Source organism: Bos grunniens, chromosome 4 (genome assembly GCF_055505025.1).
Source record: "Bos grunniens cultivar Pamir isolate PY7600 chromosome 4, Bosgru_T2T1.0, whole genome shotgun sequence".
NCBI lineage: Eukaryota > Metazoa > Chordata > Mammalia > Artiodactyla > Bovidae > Bos > Bos grunniens.
The window spans coordinates 45,210,800-45,233,251 of record NC_141168.1 but is presented as its reverse complement, the minus strand read 5'-3'; the positions used below and the strand labels follow the sequence as shown (position 1 = coordinate 45,233,251).

Here is a 22,452-nt window from a genome sequence, read left to right as displayed (position 1 = left end):
AAGTAAAGACCTTGCATTACAGTGACCAAAATGGTCACACAATGGAAATATTCTATTTGTCTCTTCTGTGTGTATTGCCTACAAGGACTGTATTTACCTTAGGCATTTACTCACTGCAATCACATTATGACTCTAAAGTACAGTTTTTACAGGAAAATCAGGATAAATACTTGATTCCTCCCTCCCTTTTTACTTACAGTTTTCAGGATGCGTTTATTTCTTAGAATCCTCCCATGGTGAACAAGTAGAGTTTTGTTTGTTTTAGTACCTTTCTGAATTCCTCAGTTTTTAACACATGTGATATATTTCCATCCACCTCTGTGACTGCTTTTTGCCTTTAATGTTAAAGAACAAGAAGTGTGAATACACAGCAAAGTGAAAGTGAAAGTCACTCACTTGTGTCTGACTCTTTGCAACCCCATGGACTGTATAGTCCATGGAATTCTCCAGGCCAGACTAATTCTCCAGGCCCCACTGGAGTGGGGAACTGTTCCTTTCTCTAGGGGATCTTCCTGACCTAGGAATCAAACCGGGGTCTCCTGCATTGCAGGCAGATTCTTAACCAGCTGAGCTCCCAGGGAAGCCCTAATACACAACAAGGGCCATGACAGTGGGCATTCCAGTTGTCCCATGTTCCGTTTCTGGAATTCAGCTCTCACGAAATCATTAAAAAACAGGTTTGAGTAAAAGCTTTATGAACAAAGATGTTGGTTGAAGTATTTTTAAAAAATGGAAGATTGAAAATATTCTCATTCTGTAGTTCAATAGTTATTTAGTAAAATGGGGCACATCCATTTGATGAAATATTGTACTCTGATTAAAATGGTCATTCTTAAAACTGCATAACAGAACCTTTACGGAAATACATAATATACATACAATAGTCACCCAATTTAAATGTATTCAGTTAACTTTTTTTAAAAGATATATTTGTTTATTTATGGCTGAGCTGGGTCTTCGTTGCTGCATGTGGGCTTTTTCTGGTTGTGGTGAGTGGGGGCTACTCCCTGCAGTGAGTAGGGGCTCCTTGTTGGGGAACATGAGCTCTAGAGCATGTGGGCTCAGCAATCGTGATGCACGGGCTTAGGTGCTGTGTAGCATGTGGAATCTTCCCTGAACAGGGATCAAACCCATGTTCCCTGCATTGTCAGGAAGGTTCCCAGCCACTAGACCACTGGGGAAGCCCTAAACGTGCAGAGTTAACTTCTAACACATGCATAACAGTTGTGCAAACATGACAGTCCAGTGTGGGTTCCCATTGCCCTCAAATTCCCTCATGACCCAACTGTTCCTCTCCTGAGTCTATACCCCAAGGAAACGAGAACAGGTACTGAAGAAAAAACTTGTTCGTGAAGGGCCACAGCAGCACTGTTTACAACAGGGAAGATGTGGAAATAACTCAGCTGTCCATCAGCTGAAGAATGGGTGAAAACTGTTGTATGTTCACACAGTGGAATATCATTCAGCCCTAAAAATGTATGAAGTACCAGCACGTGAAGCAATGTGCCTGAGCTTCAGAACATTATGTTGATAAAAGAAGCCAGATGTAAGAAATCACATGTTATAGAACTGTATTCATAGGAAGTATGCACAATGGGCAAATCCACAGAGACAGAAATGGGGTCTGTGCTGCTGAGGGCTGAGGAAGGGGGAAACAGGAAGTCACTGCTTACGGGCACAAGCTTTCCTTTCTCGGTGATATAAAGAGTTCTGAAACTAGAGAGGGGCTCTTGTTACATAGTGTTGTAAAGGTGCTAAATGCCACTGAACTGTACACTTAAAAATGGTTAGCCATGTTAATTTTACCACAATAAAAAACAATAGCCATAAATGAATGGCTTTTGGTAGCCTTTTGAGAAGTAGAGTGATACAGTGGAAAGAGCTAAGATTTTAGATGTAGGATAATTTGATTACCACTCTGCCACTTTGTCTCTCTGTGACTTGGGCAAACCTCTTGGAACTGGTTTCCTTACCTGAAATATATGGTAAGTCAGTGTTTCTGGGTGGATGAAATGTAAGCACAGATGCTTGGCTTACTTTGAGATGATGAGTAAGACTGGTTTTTTGGAGGAGGAGAGGGAAAGGAGGAGAAGAAAGAAGGACCATGAAGAGTGTACAATGAAAAGAGCAAGACAGATAGGTGTTCTCAGTGATTATGTATCTCACAGCCACCAAGTGCTGGGCCTGCCCCTCACTTCCATCACCCTCATCCCCAGCTGTGTTACTTTGGACAAGTTGCTTAATTTCTCTGTCTGAGTTTTCTAAAGACTAAAGTTGTAATGATGAATGAGGACTGGCTAGGCAGTGCTGGTTGTTGCTGGTTCCTGGTGTGCTTGTCTTCAATAAGGAAAGAAGGAACATGGTTATAAACTTGATAATCTCTGGGGGTGGTTTTTTTTTTTTTTTCCTTTTCATTTTTCAAACTGTGATTAAACTTTTCTGTAACATTTAGAATTATACTCTGGTTGGTGGTCACTGATCTCTTTGGAAGAGCTCAGAGCTCACAGAGCCCTTTTGGACCCCATTAAAGAGCCACCTGCCCTCAGAATGGTGTCGTGAGGATTCACCCAGACTGTGGTCTCAGTGACTGTCTGACACAGACCTGGAAGGGAGCACAGAACATTAATCTGCAGATTACAAGTTTGGGCTCCACCACTTTTAGACCTCAGATCCTCCAAGTAAAGGAGGAGATTCTTGGCAGGCTGCCATGGCATTGTACTAGGGTGGAGTAAGAATGTCCCATGCAGTGTATGGGACGTACTTATACCAAACAGTATTTGTTGCTCGTTTATTTACTTATTTTTTTGCTGCAAAAACCTTTATTGTTTCCATTTTGTCCAAGGCTTGAGAGAGGTCTTGGGGGTGTTAAAAAGCTGCCTAGTGGCTGCAGAGATGGACTTCAGGAAGCCCTGACATTAGCGGGGGGCTCCTCAAAGGCCACTGGCCTCAGAGGCTCCTAGTCATGCTTGAGGGTGAACCATTTGAAGAGATATGCACCCAACCCAGCCTGGGGACCAGCCAGACTGCAGAGGTTGGTCAAGTGGTCACCAAGCTTCTTGATGAGTTTCATCTCCTCACCTAGGAAGTGGTTCTCCAGGAAGTCACAGAGGTGGGGGTCTGCACTGGCAAAACCCAGGCCACGCAGATCCAAAAAGGCCTGGTTCAGATTCTTCTCTATGAGAAGGGCAACATCCATAGCATCCGGGGTTTTACCCCACTCATCTTGAGATGGCTTCTACACGTTCAGGAAGAGGGCATGGCTGCTGCACTGGCTTTGCATTTGCAAGAGATGCTTGCCGCCCTTGCACTTCTCCTTGGCCAATTTGTGGAAAAAAGTGGCCCACACCCTTCCTGAGTCACATCGTCTTGGTCGAAATAGAAGCCCAGAGACAGGTAGGTGTAGGAGTCCCCAGATGCTTGTTGACCAGGTGGTTGATGGCGGCCTCCACCTCAGTGGAATAATTCTGAGGAATCTGGGACTAGTGGTTGATCATTAATCAGGAGTTAAGCTCAAAAAATTGTGGCTGGTCCCGGTAATCATGGACAGCAGAGTAGCTGATGCCAAAAGTTGCCACTGGAATAAAGGTTGGGGGATGGTCAGAGGCTGGAGAAAGGGGCATCCCTGGGCCTGTTCCATCCAAGCACTGCTGAAGCAAGAGACAAATGCCTAGGACCGCACCTCCTATGGCTCATTTAAATTCAAGTTTAATGGGCCCTCCTGAACTCTCCCTTGCTGACTCTGGTGACCCTAATGGGCTAGAGCTGAGGTTGGCATGGGTGTGCCTAGGTTAAAAGGCAGCTGCTGTTTTGGGCCCAATTCCAGGTCCACACACAGGAACTCCTAGGGGCGCAGGCTGACTTGGCCTTCCCACCTCTGAATTTCCTGAGCCCAGGGGCCATGGCTTGATGCAAACTAAATGTTGAAGAACCAGCAGAGCCCCTGGCATTTAGAGTGTCGAGACCAAAAAAAGAGGAGGACAGGAGAATGGAGGAAAGAGGAAGGAAGGAAGGGAGGAGGGGAGCAAGCAAGGGAAGAAAGAAGGGAAGTGGGAGGGAGAGAACAGACCCTTCTGCCCTTTCAGAGCATCCATTAGCTGGGAGACAAGGTCACAGGTTCCAGACTCATGTCCTTTGGGGACCATCGTTGAGAGAATGCTAGTGAGAAAGTTGGCATCCGAGAAAAGGAACCACACGGCAGGTCACCTTTGTAGAGGCTTGCTGAACTCACAGGAAGCAGGCATTTGATTCCTGGTGGGATGTGGGACTGAAATGCTCGTTTGTGAACATGGAGCTGGGGGATCCTGAGACCCTGCCAGCTGTCCTGGTGAGCCAGGTGCCTTCTGTGGGTGGCCGTGGAAGGAGCAAGGCTTTGAGGAAGGCAGTGTTTCCTAAGTGTTTTTTTTTTTTTTCTGTTTTGGTTGCACTGCATGGCTTACAAGATCTCAGTTCCCCAACCAGGGACTGAACCCAGGCCCAAGCTGTGGAAGCATGGAGTCCTAAGCACCAGCAAAGTCCCCTAAGTGGGGTTCCTGCTGCTTCTATTTGTGCTGCCCATGTTGGCCCCAGAGCCAAGCACCCTGTTGGCACCAACTGCCCCACTGCCCGCCTCATGGCTTCCTTGCTCCGAGAGGAGGTGGTACTGGGGTGTCTGAAGCCTGATACTGTCACCTGGAAGAAAGTTAAGAGGGGTCTTCTTCAGATAGAGAATCTGGAATTTAATCTAGCTGTGGGACAGTAGAGGCAGGTGCACTTGGCTGTTAACAGATGTGAAGAGGCTGCCGGGAAGGCATGTGAAGAGCCCACATAGGCACCCGGGCACCCTTGAAACAAAGGGCATGGATCCCAGGGCATGGCTGCCCTCTCGGTCAGCCAGCCCAGGGCTGCCTGCTTCACGCCTCTGGTCCCAGCTGAGGGTTAGTGGCATCCTTTCCAGCTCCAACGAGGCCCGGCCGGCAGGATAAGATGGGCCACTCAGCGTTAGGGGAGAAATAAATCATGTTCCTTCTTTCCAGACACCAGCAACTCCATGAGATGAGCTGTTCTCGTCTTCTAGATCAATTGTGACTTAGAGCTGGGCTTCTCACTCTACCACCCTCCCACCTTCTCCTGTGCCTGGTCCATGTCAGTATTTCACACTGTCTGCTCTGTTTTTTTCCAATGACTGTGTCTGACAACCTGCAATTCCTCTGGATTCTGCAGCCCCATTCTATGGATGCTGTTCTTTCCTCTAAAATCCTGGCTCTTTTCAAACGCTCTAGCTCCATGGTTCTATAACCTCTGCTTCCCTGAGTGTCATGTCTCCCAGCCCCCGGAGCCCAGGCTGTTTCATGGCCTCTGATAACCTGAATGCTGTCTCAGAGTCCTTCTTCTGGTGGAGGCCCCTCCAGCTGTGTCTGGGCTTGGCCATCTCCCTGTGGGGCCATGCCATGGGGCCTCTATTGGGGTGGTGTGCCACTCATTGACTCCAAATCAGATTTTCCTTTGGTATTTTGGGGGAGGGAGTGGTGTGCTGTGTCGAAGGTGAGAATTTGGGCCCTGCCCCCGGTGCCAACCAACTGCGTCCAGGCCTTGGGAGGGTGTCTCTCCCCCATGGACTGAGTTGGGTGACGTCCAGATGGCAGGTCCTCCCAGCTCCTGGGCTGGGCCACCCGTCCTGCACCAGGTATGCCCCCTTGTCCCCTGGCCCTGGGGCCTGGGCCCTGCTGGCTGCCAGGGTTTTCTCTTCATTACTTTCATAGGACATTGTCCTTTCTTGTGTCAGTGGAAAAAATCAGTAGATCTAAGAAAGAAATGGAAAATTTTATTTGAGCCAGACTGAGGATTATAACACGGGAACAGGCTCTCAGAAAGCTCCAAGAACTCTTCTGCCTGTTAGAAGTCAAAACACAGTTATGTAAGTTTTTGAGACAGAGGGCTGTGTACTACATGATGCATTATTGACAATTTGCACCGTCCAGATCTCCTTGAACAAAGTGATGGTGGGTCATGGGTCACCATGGCCCCTTACAAGGTTAAGAAGGAAGGTTCTCTCCTAAGGGGTTTGATCAACGCAGATGCACAACACACACCAGAGGTGAGGGAGGAGGCCCAAAGGGGCAAAGAAAAATTTGTTTAAATTTTTTTCATCTTGCCATAAAACATGAATTTTATTTCACCAACTGTTTCTGAAGTAAGCTAGTACTTTTAGTAGCAAAGTCCCTCCTTTGGGGCTGCTGCATATTCTCAGTGGCTCCCCCTGTGCATTCTCTACCCAGAGGTTGCACCTGGGACTCAAATCCCCAAAACTGAGCAAGTTGCTCACCTCCTCTGTGGGCGCAGCGTCAGTGCTGGGGAGCGCTGCTCACTGGCCGTCTCGGCGGGAACAGTGGGGTTTTGAGTGTTGTTGCCTGTGAAGTATCACACCTCAGTTGGACTGCTGACCTGCCCTGGAGGCTTCGGCGTGGGTTCCCTCAGTCCTTGTCTGTAGAAGATGAGTCTGGACTATCTGATCTGGGCTGTGTGTTCTCATACCCCTCGACGTATAGGGAGAACTGATGTGAAGGTGTGTGCAGCAATTTAAAGCTTTGCCCCCAGTTGCTGTGTGTGTGTGGGGGGGGGGAGCAGGTAGAGTTGAAGGGATACACACCAACAAGCAATTCAGTTCCATCACCCTGTCCCCACAGACAGCATCAGACCCCAGAAGACTGCCCCCTCCCCCAGCTCAGACTCCAGTGGGAACTTCAGGTTGTCACCTGTGCTGCTTCTGACCAGTCTAATCCAAGGAGGTCCCCATGACCCCCTCCTCAGGTTTGATTAACTTGCTAAAGTGGCTCAGAGGGCTCAGCAAAACATTTTACCCACTAGATAACCAGTTTATTGTAAGAGGATATAACTCAGGAACAACCAGAATGGAGAGATGCAGGGGGCAAGACATGGGGAAGGACATGGAACTTCCATATTCTCTCCAAATACCCTACTCTCCCCAAATCTCCCTGTGGTCATCTACTGGGGAGCTCCCTGAACCCTGCCTTTCTGGATTTTTCTGGAGGGTTCATTACATACGCAGGATTGATTAAATCATTGGCTACTGCCAATTGATTGATTCCCCAGAGGTCAAGGGAGATGGAACTGAAAATTCTAACCTTCTAATCACAGGACTGGCTCCATTGGCAACCATCTTCCATCCCCAGAAGCTTTCCAAAGTCACTCCATTAACATAAAAAGAGACACCTATTGCTTTCTTCACTTAGGAAATCTCAAAGTTTCTAGTGCCAGAGATGGAGACAAAACCCAAATATATATATATATATATATATATATATATATATATATATGAAGAGGGCATGGCAGCCCACTCCAGTATACTTGCCTGGAGAATCCCATGGACCGAGAAGCCTGGCAGGCTATAGTCCATAGGGCCGCAAAGGGTCAGACATGACTGAAGTGACTTAGCATGCTTGTATATATATGTGCTGTGTGCTGTGCTCAGTCACTCAGTAGTGTCTGACTCTTTGGGACCCCATGGACGGTAGCCCACTAGGCTATCCATGGGGATTCTTCAGGCAAGAATACTAGAGTCGATTGTCATGCCCTCCTCCAGGGTATCTTCCCAGCCCAGGGATCAAACCCAGGTCTCTCTCATTGCAAGCTGATTCTTTACCATCTGAGCCACCAGGGGAGCCCAAGAATATTGGAGTGGGTAGCCTATCCCTTCTCCAAAGGATCTTCCTGACCCAGGAATCGAACTGGGGTCTCCTGCATGGCAGGTAGATTCTTTACCAGTTGACCTACTAGGGAAGCCCAGGCATATATATATATATATATATATATATATATATATATATATGATTATACATATATAATAATAAATATACATATATATATGTATAATATATAATCACAGTGTCACACAACTCCAGGGCCATGAGTGGAGAAGTCCTGGAGTGGATTGTCCACAAATCTCTGAGTTTCTCCATGTATTCAATTCCATTTTAGGGTAAATTGTTTCTCTCTTTTGTGCATGTTTCTCATACTGAACCAAATTCTGTAAAATATGATTGCTTGGCTCTGTGGAACTTGACATTTCTAGAAAATCATGTCACTCCCCAGTGAACCATCAAAAAAGATAAATCCTACTTTTTCTTACCGTACAGACATTTTTTTCATGTTTTCTGCCCTCTCTTCTCTTACTCAGAAAACAGATATTTCTTAAAAGCCACCACGCTGTGGTATTTTCCTAAACAAGTGCCTGTTATAAGATGGTAGAACTTTCTATCATGGGATAAAAACCTAGAATTGGCCATAGCGAGGGAAAATGTTTGACCTGTTTTGGGATCTGTTTTTTACAAGCTGTTTCTGTGGCTGGTGATACAGTCCATGGAGTCAGTTACAATCACTTCTTCCAGGGTGGGGGGAGCCTGCCAAGACAAGGCACCTTCCAGGGACAGCCAGGCTGCCTGGCTTTCTAAGCAGCTGTGAGGGGTGCCCAAGCGGACCACATCACGAGGGCTGCTCGGAGTCGGGGTTCACTGGGATCGGGTTAGGATGCTGTGTTCCTCCACCACCACCAGTGATGTAATAGAAGCCAGGGAGACTGCTGCTCAACAGAAGCTGACTTCTCACATTCCATGTTCCCGGGGGACTGCCGCTCTGTCCTGCCAGCTGCAGGTCAGCCGTGACGTGGCTTGATCCTCCTGGCCCCCGCCCGTGACTCTTCTGCATCCTCGGTCAGGGACAGGGCCTCCCTCTTTACTCGGATCTGGAACATCCTCTTCTCATAGCAGAGGGAAAAGAAGGCACCAAACATCAAGTTGAATGCTTCCGACAACATCAGCTTGAATCTGGTCCCCTACCGCACCTGCTCCCATCCCAGCATTCCTGGCAAATCCCAGGAGGAGAGCACCGCTGGGCCTGGAAGCACACGGCATCTAAGAGGCGAGACACTGACCCATGCGTTGCCGTGGGCCGTGGGTCACAGTTTCCTTGCACAAGCAGGGCCAACTAACTGGGACCAGGATACAGGCTCCCATGTGGTCTTTTAGGTGCTGATGGCAAAAACCCAACCTCAACCAGGCTGAAAAAGGAACACAAAGGAAGCCAGAGGTACAGAAAGAAAAGCAGAGGGTCACCGCACTCCAAAGTCGCTCTGCTTCTGCAGGTCTGACCAAGAGTTAATGACCCAGCCTCCACACTGGGTGTCTAAAGGCAGTCTCACCTTCACTGCACTGACTCTGTCCCCTCTCGAGCCGATGGCCACCAGCCCAGCCCGCATCTTCTCAGAATCAAGCTTGCTCCAAATCAGAATCGCTTTCCCCAGGAGCCCAAAGTCTTTTTGCTTCATGTTGAGTCAAATCAGGGTCACCCTTCCTGCATTCCCCCTGGGGTCAGAGGATTGTTCTGATTAGCCAGGTCTTAGGCCGCACTGTTAGAATCAGAGGGACAGGAAGAGGGGAGGATGAGTCCAGAACCCAAACTTTCTTCTTAGTCGCTGGAGTCTGTGACCACTTTGAGACCAGGCAGATCACTCCTGGTGGATTTTATGGCCAATATAAATAGTATATATTTGCACTGGTGACTAAAAGGCTCAGAGTCAATATTTTCCCTCCAATTTTATTTTGAATTGTGCAATCCTCATGGAGCGCGGTTCCATGTGACCACCGCTCATGTCCATCAGTCATCCCAGCCGTCCCTTCTGATGTCCTCCTGAGCACTGCCCAGTGCTCACCCACCATCTGGGACCCCATAAAGATACTGGTGCTTTGAAAATTAAGTCAGATGATTGTACACTGGAAATGCTTTTGTTTTCTTCCTTTGACCATAAGCAAAGGATATTTTCTTAAGTTAGTTTTGTCCCTTTTAAAAGAATAAAAGAAGTGTCCACGAGGTTATAGAGAATTCTTTATTTTAGACTTCTAAAGTCTCATGGGGAAATTGACAGGTCTTCCACAGTTTCTCTAGTCCTAATCTTGAATATTGTCGGTGGAGAACAGAGGTCTGAGGCCACTCGAATAACAAGATTTAATTGTGGAGGAAGAAAGGGAAAGGAAAATAAAAAACCATACACAACAGTGCTGTCAGTGTAACCAAGGTCTGTGAGTACCAACAGGAGTCTCAGACAGCCCCTGGTGGTTACCACCAGAGCTTCTGGAGCCCCTGAGGAAGGCAGGCAGGGGTTCCCCCGCCCTCGACGGCCATTCTCTGAGAGAAGCTGTTTGCTCGTCTTTATTTTCCCAACACCCGGTATGATCCCTGGTACAGAGTGGGTGTCGGGCAAATGTTGGAATCAATGTTACTAATCCAGCGCCTGTATCAGCCCAACCCCAACTCCACCTCTTTCCCTGTCTAGTGCTTGTCCGTCAAAGACCCCGATTATACTCCTTGTTTGTCATCTGTTTTCTCCAGAAGAGAGTAAACTCCTGAGGGTGGAGTTGGCTTTGCTTCTTACTGGTTTCCCTCCAGTTTGCACAAGGCTGGCTCACACTGGGTTTTCGTTAGTATCTGTTGACCAAATGGACAAAGTGAGAAATGTGTCCTCCCTCTGTAGATGTCCTCTCAGTGGGCATGGTGGCTTGTGTGTTCTTGAGGGGTAGCATTTACATTCATGGAGCACCCACTCTATGACCAACTGTGTGCTTTTTGACATCATCATGGTTATTGAATCCTCACACCAACCTGGTTTCCTCTAACCCATTCGTTTCATTTAATCCACTTCTGTTCTTATGTGGCACTGAGCTAAGATGTCAGGGGTTAAGGGAAGCTCATTTCTTACTGGGGAAAGGAAGATCTTATTTTCTTGCTTGATGGCACTTATAAGAAAGATAGCAAGTATATTCTGTCACTAGGGAGGAGGTGATTAGTTCTAGTGCTCAGTCGCTTACTCGTGTAACTCTTTGTGACCCCAGGGACTGTAGCCCATGAGGCTCCTCTCTCCTTGGGCTTTTCCAGGCAAGAGTACTGGAGTGGGTTGCCATGCTCTCCTCCAGGGAATCTTCCCAATCCAGGGGTTGAACCTGGTCTCTTATATTTCCTGCATTGGCAGGTGGATTCTTTACCACTAGTGCCACCTGGGAAACCTTGGGGAAGAAGTACTTATGGAAGATCAAATGCTCTATTAATTATTTGTAATGATGGTCAGGAAGGGCCACCATGGATGTGAGAGGCAGACGGTTTTGTGCTAGCTGCCATCACAGACCACCACAGGCTGAGGGGCTTAAACAACAGACGTTGGTCTTCTCGTGGGTCACAGAGCTGGAAGTCTGAGACCAGGGTACTGAGAGGGTTGGTTTCTCCCGCAGCTTCTTTTCTTGCAGATGGCTGTCCTCTTGCTGAGTTCTCTTGAGACCTTTTCTCTCTGTGTGTTTGTGATAGGGACAGAGTAAAGGGACAACTTAGGAGATTAAATAATTATTCTCACTAGGGGTTCATAAATAGAGAAAAAGTATGGAGACTCCTGTAGATTAATGATCTATCAAGAAAGCAGGCTTGCTTAAAAACAAACCATGCAGACTTGCTTGGCAATGAAACCATGCAAAGGAAGCATGAGACGTGCCCCAGAGCATAAACAATGGTGGAATGAGGCCTACATCCTGTTCACTGAAGTCAACAAATGAATGATCCTTGAGAAGGGGCTTTTTCTGCTTGTACTAAGAGCAGAAATATAGGGAAAGGTGACATTTTACTGAAACCTGAGATGGTTTACCATATTTTAGTATATGTTATCGCCTTTTTGCTCATTTCCATAGCTTCATGACAGTCCTGGTTTGACCACGTAGGGACAAGAAAACTCCACTGCATGAGGCAGAGGAAGAGCTGATGACAAAAACTTGACATCAAATATGAGGAAGAAGGTGGTCTTCTTCCCCTCCCTAATTTTATTTGATTATAAAAATGTAGCCCACCCAGCTTTCGGGGGATGGCACTCCCTTACCTGCTAACTTGTATCTCTCACAAATGTCCTGTATTAATAAACTCTTTCCTTACCCATCTCTCTGCCTTTTGCTGAATTCTCTCTGCACCAAGACAGAAGAATTTGTGCTCTGCTAAGACCCAAAATGCATTCTGTGGTTTCATTTTTCTGCGCTCTCTCTTTTTATAAGGACACCAGTCCTATTGTGTAATGACCTCATTGTACCCTAATTACTTTCTTAAAGTCTTCTATCCAAATATAGTTACATTGAAATTTAGGGTTTGCCTATGAATTTTGGAGGAGACACAATTCTACCCATAATGATTATCCAGCAGTGGGGAGACTGCCAGAAGGCAGGGCCGTAGAGCTCCATGGGCCCTCGGGGAGGTGACCAAAGGGAAGACCAAGGGAGGGGAGATTATTTCAATAGAACAGGCATGGCTGTTAAAACACAAAAGTCAAGGTTGCAGGGCAGTGGCTGAGATGGGATGAAACTGGAGAAATAGGAGGGCCTGGAATCTCACCTGTGGAGTGTGGGGACTCTCCAGAGTCCTGAAGAAGAGACTTGGTAAGATTGATGGTTGAAGAAAGTCAGTCTGATGACCACTGAGGTTTCTCTGGTGCCTAGCCACCAATGTGCTTCTGCCAAGAAGCACCCCAGAGGGAGCCCAGAGCCAGCTCTGGGGTCTTCTTGTGGCATGAGGGTGCTATCTCCTCATCAGTTGTCAGTGGGGAGCACAGGCCTTGGTTCCCTAGTGGCCTTTCAAAGACGTTGCAAAACACTGTGAGGGCTTGTGGGAACCCAAGCCTCTCCTACCTTCCCTTTTTTGTAAACAAAGAAACTGCCAAAATGGAAATGCTTTCCCCCTTGTCCTTCCTTCAAAGGCCGATAACGTGAACTATTCATCATTTTTATTTCAAAAAGATCAACACTCCTTTTCCCATTGGCCCATGCACTTTTGTCCCCATCAACAACTGGATCTGGCATCTACTGATGTTTATTTCAACTTCATAATTAAAGAAGAATGTTAAGTGTGTAACTCAACTCTATTCCAAGTGCTAGAACGATCTGGAACAATGTAACCCCTTGAGAAAAGTTTAGGAAAGGAAGAAAAAACCACATTTACAAATAACACATTTGGAAATAACAGATCATCTCAGTTTGGGACACTTGCAACTTGCCTAGACTTTTTAAAAATCGCTGATCTGAAAATCAGCTGAAAGAGGTCAATTGTAATAGCAATTTCAGAATAACCATTAGAAACCAAACAAAGGAAAACATCTGGAGATGATGAATAAGAGGATATAAGAATCTGCATGAGGATCATTTTATAGAAGTGACTGATGAGTAAATACAAAAATTCAGTCACAAACTATCCTGTTTACTCATTTGTGCCAAATTACAGAATTTTAAAACAGAATATTACAGAATATTAAGAATTTTAATAACTCTCTGAAGTTATTTCTCCACTGATCTCCAGTAGCATATTGGGCACCTACTGACCTGGGGAGTTCATCTTTCAGTGTCCTATCTTTTTGCTTTTTCATACTGTTCATGGGGTTCTCAAGGCAAGAATACTGAAGTGGTTTGCCATTTCCTTCTCCAGTGGACCACATCTTGTCAGAACTCTCCACTATGACCCATCTGTCTTGGGTGGCCCTACAAGGTATGGTTCATAGTTTCCTTGAGTTAGACAAGGCTGTGGTCCATGTGATAAGTGTGGTTAGTTTTCTGTGATTGTGGTTTTCAGTCTGTCTGCCCTCTGATGGAGAAGGATAAGAGGCTTATGGAAGCTTCCAGATAGGAGAGACTGACTGAGGGGGAAACTAGGTCTTGTTCTGATGGGCGGGGCTATGCTCAGTAAATCTTTAATCCAATTTCCTGTTGATGGGTGGGGCTGTGTCCCTTCCCTGCTATTTACCTGAGACCAAAATGGCCGAGAAGGCGATGGCACCCCACTCCAGTACTCTTGCCTGGAAAATCCCATGGGTGGAGGAGCCTGGTAGGCTGCAGTCCATGGGGTCGCTAAGAGTCAACTGAGCGACTTCACTTTCACTTTTCACTTTAATGCATTGGAGAAGGAAATGGCGACCCACTCCAGTATTCTTGCCTGGAGAATCCCAGGGACTGGGGAGCCTGTTGGGCTGCCATCTATGGGGTCCCACAGAGTCGGACATGACTGAAGCAACTTAGCAGCAGCAGCAAACTATGGTGGAGGTAAAGAAAGAAAGCTTCACCTTTCTATGAAGAAAGCTGAGCACCGAAGAATTGGTGCTTTTGAACTGTGGTGTTGGAGAAGACTCTTGAGAATCCCTTGGACTACAAGGAGATCCAACCAGTCCATCCTAAAGGAAATTAGTCCTGAATATTCATTGGAAGGACTGATGTTGAAACTGAAACTCCAATACTTTGGCTACCTGATGCGAAGAGCTGACTCATTTGAAAAGACCCTGATGTTGGGAAAGATTGAAGGCAGGAGGAGAAGGGGATGACAGAGGATGAGATGGTTGGATGGTATCACTGACTCAATGGACATGAGTTTGAGTAAACTCCAGGAGTTGGTGATGGACAGGGAGGCCTGGCATGCTGCAGTCCATGGGGTTGCAGAGTCAGACATGACTGAGGGACTGAACTGAACTGAACTGACTTGAGAAAGGGGATGCTTTTGGCCTGGTGCTGCTCCTCCCTGTAGGCTTGCTCAGAAGTGGAGTTCAGTCCAAGGCAGGGACTATCTGGAGTTCAGTCCAAGGTAGGGACCCACTGCTCTGCCCCTGGGGCTATCTGTTGTGATGGGGAATGTCTAAATGAGATTACAGGTGTGATGCATATTTCCTGTAGTTGTTCCTCTTAATGCATTTCTCTAGGTACATACTGTTTTAGAATATTAGCTTTTCTCGGAGAGGTGAGGAATGGCAATTCAACTCTTTACAGCATCATCAAAACACCAGAACATGTTTTTATCAAAGGGGATACACATTTTCTGATGGAAGTAAAATAAAAGTGTTTAAGTGTTAGTCATTCAGTTGTGTTCGACTCTTTGCAACCCCATGGGGTGTAGCCCACCTGGCTCCTCTGTCCATGGAATTATCTGGAATACTGGAGTGGGTTGCCATTCCCTTCTCCAGGGGCCCTTCCCCACCCAGAGATGAACTGTGTCTCCTTCATTGCAGGTGGATTCTTTATTCTCTGTAAAATGTAAATGGCTTGGCAAAGGTGAATGTCAATTGTATCCCACCTTAATGGGCTTCCCTTGTGGCTCAGATGGTAAAGAATCTGCCTGCAATGCAGGAGACCTGGGTTTGATCCCTGGGTTGGGAAGATCCCCTGGAGAAGGAAAAGGCTACTGTCCTCCAGTATTCTGGCCTGGAGAATTCCATGGACTGTACGGGTCTGGCCTAGAGAATTCAACAGACTATATAGTTCATGGGGTCACAAAGAGTCGGACACGACTGAGCAACTTTCACTTTTATGTAGAAAAGAGTGCTGGGAAGTTGGAGGCAATAACAGGAGGCTTTGGAAGGCTGCACAGCTTGAGCCCTGGAGAGGCTGGGGTGTGAGTTATTCTTGTGAAATGGCCAGGTTCTGGGACAGAGAAAGCTGGAGCTGGCTGGGAGGGAGGTCCTGCAGGAAAAGTGTCCTGGGAGTAGCTCCTGGCAGCACCTTGCTGAAGTTCAGCTGGCGTTGTCTATGATGCTCTAGGGTAGTTCTCTTCCACGAGGCCACTCCGTTCAGGAAACTCATGTCCCAGATCACAGTCTCATGCTGGTGGCTATTGTAGAACTAAAGGGTGTGAGTTGACAGGAGCAGAGCAGAGGATATCAGGGGCAGGGTGTGACCCCAGGTCTGAAGGTGGGTGGTGGGGAAGGGGCAGACGGAGTTTCCCAATGAAGACGGGATACAGGACATTGAGTCATTTGCACTTCAGTGCTCAAGGAGTGAGACCCTACAGGGATGGTGGTGGTGTTTTAGTCTCTAAGTCATGTTTGACTCTCTGACTCCATGGACTGTAGCCCACCAGGATCCTCTGTCCGTGGGATTTCCCAAGCAAGAGTACTAGAGTGGGTTGCCATTTCCTTCTCTGGGGATTTGGAGAAATACAGTTAACTGATGCCTGCGGGATTATAAATAAGAAATAAAAACTGAAATCTCATCTACTGTGTACATAATTCAGATTTAGGAAGGATCAGCTTCACTGCTACCCAGGAAAAAATGTTTTTTTGGAGGGGCATGCAACCCTTGTAATAAAATCTGATGGCCTTAGAGCCAAAGCAAAAAAAAAAAAAAAAACACACACACAAAAAAAATGAAAACAGTGCAGAATACATAAACCTGTCTGCAACACACTCCACAGCAACTCAGGCAGGAGGGCCGGCTGGCTCCGTACTGCACTCTCCCTTCACTGGGCCCATGGCTTTGCTTTCTTGCAACATCTTTTTTCTCTGAGGCCACTCTACACAGCAATTTTGGGTTCTTACCTAAGACTTTGACCAAGGTAATCCCAGAATCACCTGAGACCTAGCAAATTCTTTAAATCCTACTATACACACACACATGCCCACACACACCCCCCACACACGTATACCTGTGTGTGCCCGTTTATGTGTGGGTAGACAATGCTTTCATTCCTAAATTTAAAACATTTTTCTCTTGTATATTTAAAAGCTTTGGGCTTAGGACCTCAGAGGAATGATCAGAGCAGTCAGCATGGACAGTGTCCAGTTTAAGACTGTCCCATCGGGCCTCTGTTTCGACACCATGCTCTGAGCACAGATTAATTGGACCCTGGACTGTTGCAGTGAAACTGGAAAAAGAGGAATGAGTTTTTCTTTCAGGAATGAGCTTTTCTTTATTTTCTTTCACTTTCCTGAGAACAAAGAAAATAAAAAGAACAGTGAACAGGCCTGATCACTCCTTGTTTTTACTTCAACTCTTCCTAATCTGTAGTCTGTAACTTAAGTTTATAGTCCTCAAAACTAACCTGACACTGTGTAAGTTACATCCACACCTATCCTTTAAAGTGTGAAAGTGAAAGTGTTGGTCATCCAGTTGTGTCTGACTCTTTGCAACCCCATGGACTATAGCCTGCCAAGCTCCTTTGTCCATGGGATTTCCCAGGCAAGAATATGGAGTGGGTTGCCATGCTCTTCTCCATGGGATCGTCCAAACTCTGGGGTCAAACCCAGGTCTCCTGCGTTGCAAGTAGATTCTTTACTGTCTGAGCCACCAGAGATTACCCTTTAACTCTGTTAATTACGTCCTGTCCTTCACCAATCTCTTCAGACCACTCCTTGTAGCTTTTTGCATCTCAGAAATAAGGCCGCAGTGTAATAAACCAGAGATGAATGGACCCAATTACTGGGCTACCTGATGCCAGCAATGACTGTTTGGAAACAATGCAAGAAGAAGAATATTCAAGATTCTTATTACTTTGCTCCTTATCATCTCCTCTTCCCCACTGAGAGCCCTATCTATAAAGTCTCTCAGTTCCCCTTGCAGGGCAGCACACAGTTCTTGAGGCAGTAGTCTGCTGTGTTCTCCCCTTGGCTCAGCTCAGTTCAGTTCAGTTGCTCAGTCGTGTCCAACTCTTTGCGACCCCTTGGACTGCAGTATGTCAGGCTTCCCTGTCCATCACCAGTTCCTGGAGCTTGCTCAAACTCATGTCTATCGAGTCAGTGATGCCATCCAACAATCTCATCCTCTGTCATCCCCTTCTCCTCCTACCTTCAGTCTTTCCCATCATCAGGGTCTTTTCCAATGAGTCAGTTCTTCACATCAGGTGGCCAAAGTATTGGAGCTTCAGCATCAGTCCTTCCAATGAATATTTAGGACTGATTTCTTTTAGGATTGACTTGTTTGATCTCCTTGCAGTCCAAGGAACTCTCAAGAGTTTTCTCCAACATTACAGTTCCAAAGAATCAATTCTTCAGCGCTCAACTTTCTTTATGGGCCAACTGTCACATCCATACATGACTACTGGAAAAACCATAGCTTTGACTAGACTGACCTTTGTTGGCAAAGTAATGTCTCTGCTTTTTAATATGCTGTCTAGGTTGGTCATGTACTATTTAGAAGTGTGTAATTTAGTTGCTATGTATTTGGGAAATTTTTCCAGACTTCTTTTTGTTTTTGATTTCTAGTGAGAAATTACTATCAGTAAAGAAGGATGGGTCCAGCCCCAGCAGGATCCAGGGGTACCCTCAGGATGACGGCCTAGGTGATAAAGATAGCAAAGCAGAGAGCAGGGCTTGATCTTCCTTGGTTTACACAGATAGCCAATAAAGCTCCTGTGTTCCAAGGAGTCATCCTGAAAGAAGAACAGAGAGAGAAAAGGAGGGAAAAGGAAAAAAAGAACGATACGGGGAGACCAAGCTTCGGTGAGCAAGGCCCATAACTTTATTTTCAAAAGGAACTTTTATACCTTGACTTGTACATAGAGGGAAATGAAAGATGCAGTCATACAGAGTCAGCCCAAACATTACATCTGTTTTGTCTTTATCAAAACCAGGATTTTTTCTGCATACCTTTCCCATAAACAATGTTGTGTACATTATCTTCTGGACTTGGAGGCCTGTGGACATTTTATGACCCTTTTTTGATAAAGGCTGCTCAACCAGAAAACTTATTTTCCCTTAAAGTGTTTCTTCTTTATTTCTCCCAGCCTCAGAAAGTACTAAACAGAGTTACATTCTCAGGGAGCAAAGGTGCAGTGGGTCACAACAAAGAAAGAACCAATTAGCTCAAAGGTCTGATGTGGTGAATTCCAAGGCTGCTACTTGTTTTTCTTACATTCCAACTATGTTAACCAATGCACTCCCAGGTACACAATGGATAAGGGATATGGGCACTTGGCAGCAAGCATTTGCCCAATGATGAAGCCCTTTACCAGTACTATCTATTCTAATAATTTGTCATCCCTTAAAGGACTCTATGCTCATTAGGACTTTTAGAATATTTTGGCTTCCCGTCCCGTTCAAGGTTAGGGAGATGTGAACAATCATGTGTGTTAATTGCAAGCATATGGATAAACCTGTCAGGCAAGCTAGAATGCCAACAGAGGGGTTAAAATAGAAATATTCCTTTCATGCCCAGGAGACTTATTAACTAAAGCCCTAAGTTGATTTTTTCCAAAGAAAGGTGGTCGGGGATAGCCCCTTGTTAATGTCAGAAGAGTTGGTGAAAGGCATAATATAGTAAGACAGACAGATTCTAGTTTTGGGGTAGATGCTCGAGCAGATTCAGGGGTCCCTTGAGCCATGATCTGCCTTTGCCTGTGATGGCTCTCTCCGCAAGACCTTTGTCATGGGTGGGATCTCCCGTGGTGGCTCCCGGCAGGATGTTACAGTTGTCAGTGATTGCGGAGCTTCCCTGGTAGCTTAAAGAATCTGCCTACAATGTAGGAGACCTGGGTTCAATTCCTGGGTTAGGAAGATCCTTGGAGAAGGAAATGGCAACCTACTCCAGTGTTCTTGCCTGGAGAACCCCATGGACAGAGGAGCCTGGCAGGCTACAGTCCATGGGGGTCATAAGAGTCGGTCACAACTTAGTGACTACCACCACCAATTTAAGCTGGTGAGTCCTACAGGAATGCGGGAAGAAGGACACCTGCCATCTAACAGCCATCAGACTACAGCCACTCCCTACAGTAAGCCCTGAGGAAAGGAAGCTCAGGACCTGAAAATAAGATACTGGTCTCAGATAGGTGAGATGCATATGAAAGGAATGCTTTCAGTGAGCCCAGACTCTTGCCTCTTCCCATAAATAAACACCCACTAAATTCCTTTACTTGGGATATCTGGTTTTCTTTAATTAACAAACATCTTTTGATGTTCAGACTATCTGCCCCTTATTATTGCAAAACTACTATGTACGCTGGCTCCTCCCCTCACCTCCTCAGAGTTTTTCTCTCAGGGTTCCTTGAAATGTTGCCTCCCAGGCTTGGAGTCCTGAAATTCCCGCTGAATAAAAAACAACTCTCAACTTTTAGGTTGTAAATATTTTTAAAGTCGACATTAGGTTAATTCTGTCTTTGTTAGAAAACATAATATGTATGATTCAAATCTTTTACATTTGTTAGTGTTAATTTTATGAGACTGCATATACCTCATCTTGGTGCATGTGTCTTGTGCTTTAAAAGGCGTCTTCTGCTTTGTGGAATGAATTGTTTTATATATTTCAATTAAGTCAAGTTTTATTTTATAGTGTTTTTTAAAATTATTTTTTTTAATGATTTATTCCTAGTTGGAAGATAATTGCTTTACAATATTGTGTTGGTTTCTGCCATACATCAATGTGAATCAGCCATAGTTATAACATATGTCCCCTCCTTCTTGAACCTCCTTCCCACCTCCCACCTCACCCCACCCAGGTTGTCACAGTATTTTTAAATCTTTTATATCCTTGGTGAATTTCTGTTTCCTTTTTGTAGTGAGAACTAAGGCTAGAGTGTGGAAATTTCCAAGTATAATTGTGAATTTGTTTATTTCTCTTTTCACTGATATCAATTTTCACTCTTATGTACCTGGAGTATGTTTTTAGGTACATCTCTGTATTTAGGATTATTATATCTTCTTGGTGAATTCATTATTATCATTGAATTGGATCCATATTCATTTCTGGTCCTTTTCTTTGTTCTGAGTCTGCTTTTCCTGATATTAATATGGTTCATGCAGTGTTACATTTTTTAAACTAAACATTTAGTTTTCAAATAATTTTAGACCAATGGAAAAGTTGATTACTTGGCACTCACTAGTTTTACTACTAATATCCTTTTTTATTGCTCCAGAATCTAGTCCAAGATACCACATTGCCTTCGGTCATGCTCCTTCCCTGGTCTGCCCTGGTCTGTGACAGCATCTCAGTCTCTTCTTCTTTTCCAAGATCCTGATAGTTTGAGGAACCCTGGTTAGATGTTTTGTAGACTGTCCCTGAATTTTGAATTTGTCTGATATTTTTCTCATTGTTAATCTGGATCATGGATTCAGACCTTCTTGTGATTTGTGCTGTTTTTAACACTGCATTTGAAATGGGTTTCTGTGAAACTTGCTGTCCCTTAACTTATAAACTTGCTGTCCCTAATCCGGCTGCTTTGCCAGAATGAACTTCACCCCAGCTTCTCTCTGAGAAGACTGCTCCTCTTGTCTCAAGCTCAGCCCCAAAGCCTCCTTGATGAGGTTTTCTCTACTTCTCACTCCAGAAGGCTAGGGGTTTCCTGAAGAGTCTGGCATTTCAGAGTCTGACAAAATTCAGCCTATTTGTCATGTGTGTCTTTCTCTGTTAGACTTGTGAGTACCTCAAGGTTAAGAACTATGTCTTATTGATTTTTATGTTCTTCTCTGGCCTTCCAAAGACTGGCCAACTAGCACTTACTACTCAAAATGTGACCCATGGACCCTAAACATTGGCATCATCTAGAAGTTCATTTGGAAAAGGAAATGGCACCCCACTCCAGTATTCTTGCCTGGGGAATCCCATGGATGGGGGAGCCTGGCACGCTACAGTCCATGGGGTCACAAAGAGTTGGACATGACTGAGTGACTAACACACACACACACACACACATACACCCCCACAGAAGTTCACTGAATGAAAATCATTAGGCCCTACCCAGGCTGGCTGCCCTGGGGTGGTTGCTGTAGTTACTTGCCCAGGCAATTCACATGGAAACCACCCTTTGGGAACTGCTGATGCTATCAATGCTTCACTAACTTTGTGCTCAATGAGTTAATAAATAAGTGATGGCAGCTAGCTTTTCTTCTCCCAAGTAATGCAATTGGGTTTGAAAGGGACAAGATGAAGGGGCAAAATAGGTGATTAAATAGTTAATCCCACTAGGGGATTATAAGTAGCGAAATATGGGAAACTCTGGTAAGTTAATGATTACTCGAGAAAGCAGGTTTATTTAACCACACAACCAAGCAGGCTTGCTTAGCAACAGAACATGCAACAGAAGCATGGGACATGCCCCCAAACAGTAAAACAATGGCGGCATAAGACCCACATCCTGCCCAGTGACTCAGTAAGTTAATGACCCTCAAAACAGGCTCTGTGCACACAATAAACAATCATTGATGGGAAGATGACTTTTCAAAACGAAAAACCCTCATTGTACTGAGACCTGAAAATATTTTTCCAAAATGCTTTGACAGTCCTGGCCTAACCATATAGGGAGGGACAAGTAAACTTCCCTACCCTATCTGGGGGAGGAACTGATGATGGAGAAATGACGTCTACTCAAGAAAGACAAAGAAAGTCCTCCTGCACCCTGCTTTTACTTTGCTTATAAAACAAAAGCCCACTAAGTTCTTGGGGAGCAGCATTTCTCACCCACCTGCTTGTAAGCCTCATCAGCGTCCTGTTCTAATAAATCACTTCTTATCTACCACTTTGCTCTTGCTGAATTCTCCTCGGTGCTGACATAAAGGGCTATGGTACCGGAGATCTTTGGAGACTTCCTGAAATGACACCAGTCAGTTTCAGGTTGATCTCATCTATGCTCTCTCAGGTCGTCCAGCAGCCAAAGTCACACATTCACAGTGGGGCTAATAATAGATGTGCCATCTGAGCCAAT

The 22,452-nt window shown here is 45.6% G+C and overlaps 1 long non-coding RNA gene across 5 annotated transcripts in view; it reads left to right on the top strand.

The window, feature by feature from the left end:
• LOC147374034 (uncharacterized) overlaps positions 1-22,452 on the top strand; it is a 38,569-nt gene that overhangs the window by 1,260 nt on the left and 14,857 nt on the right. The window lies entirely within an intron of this gene.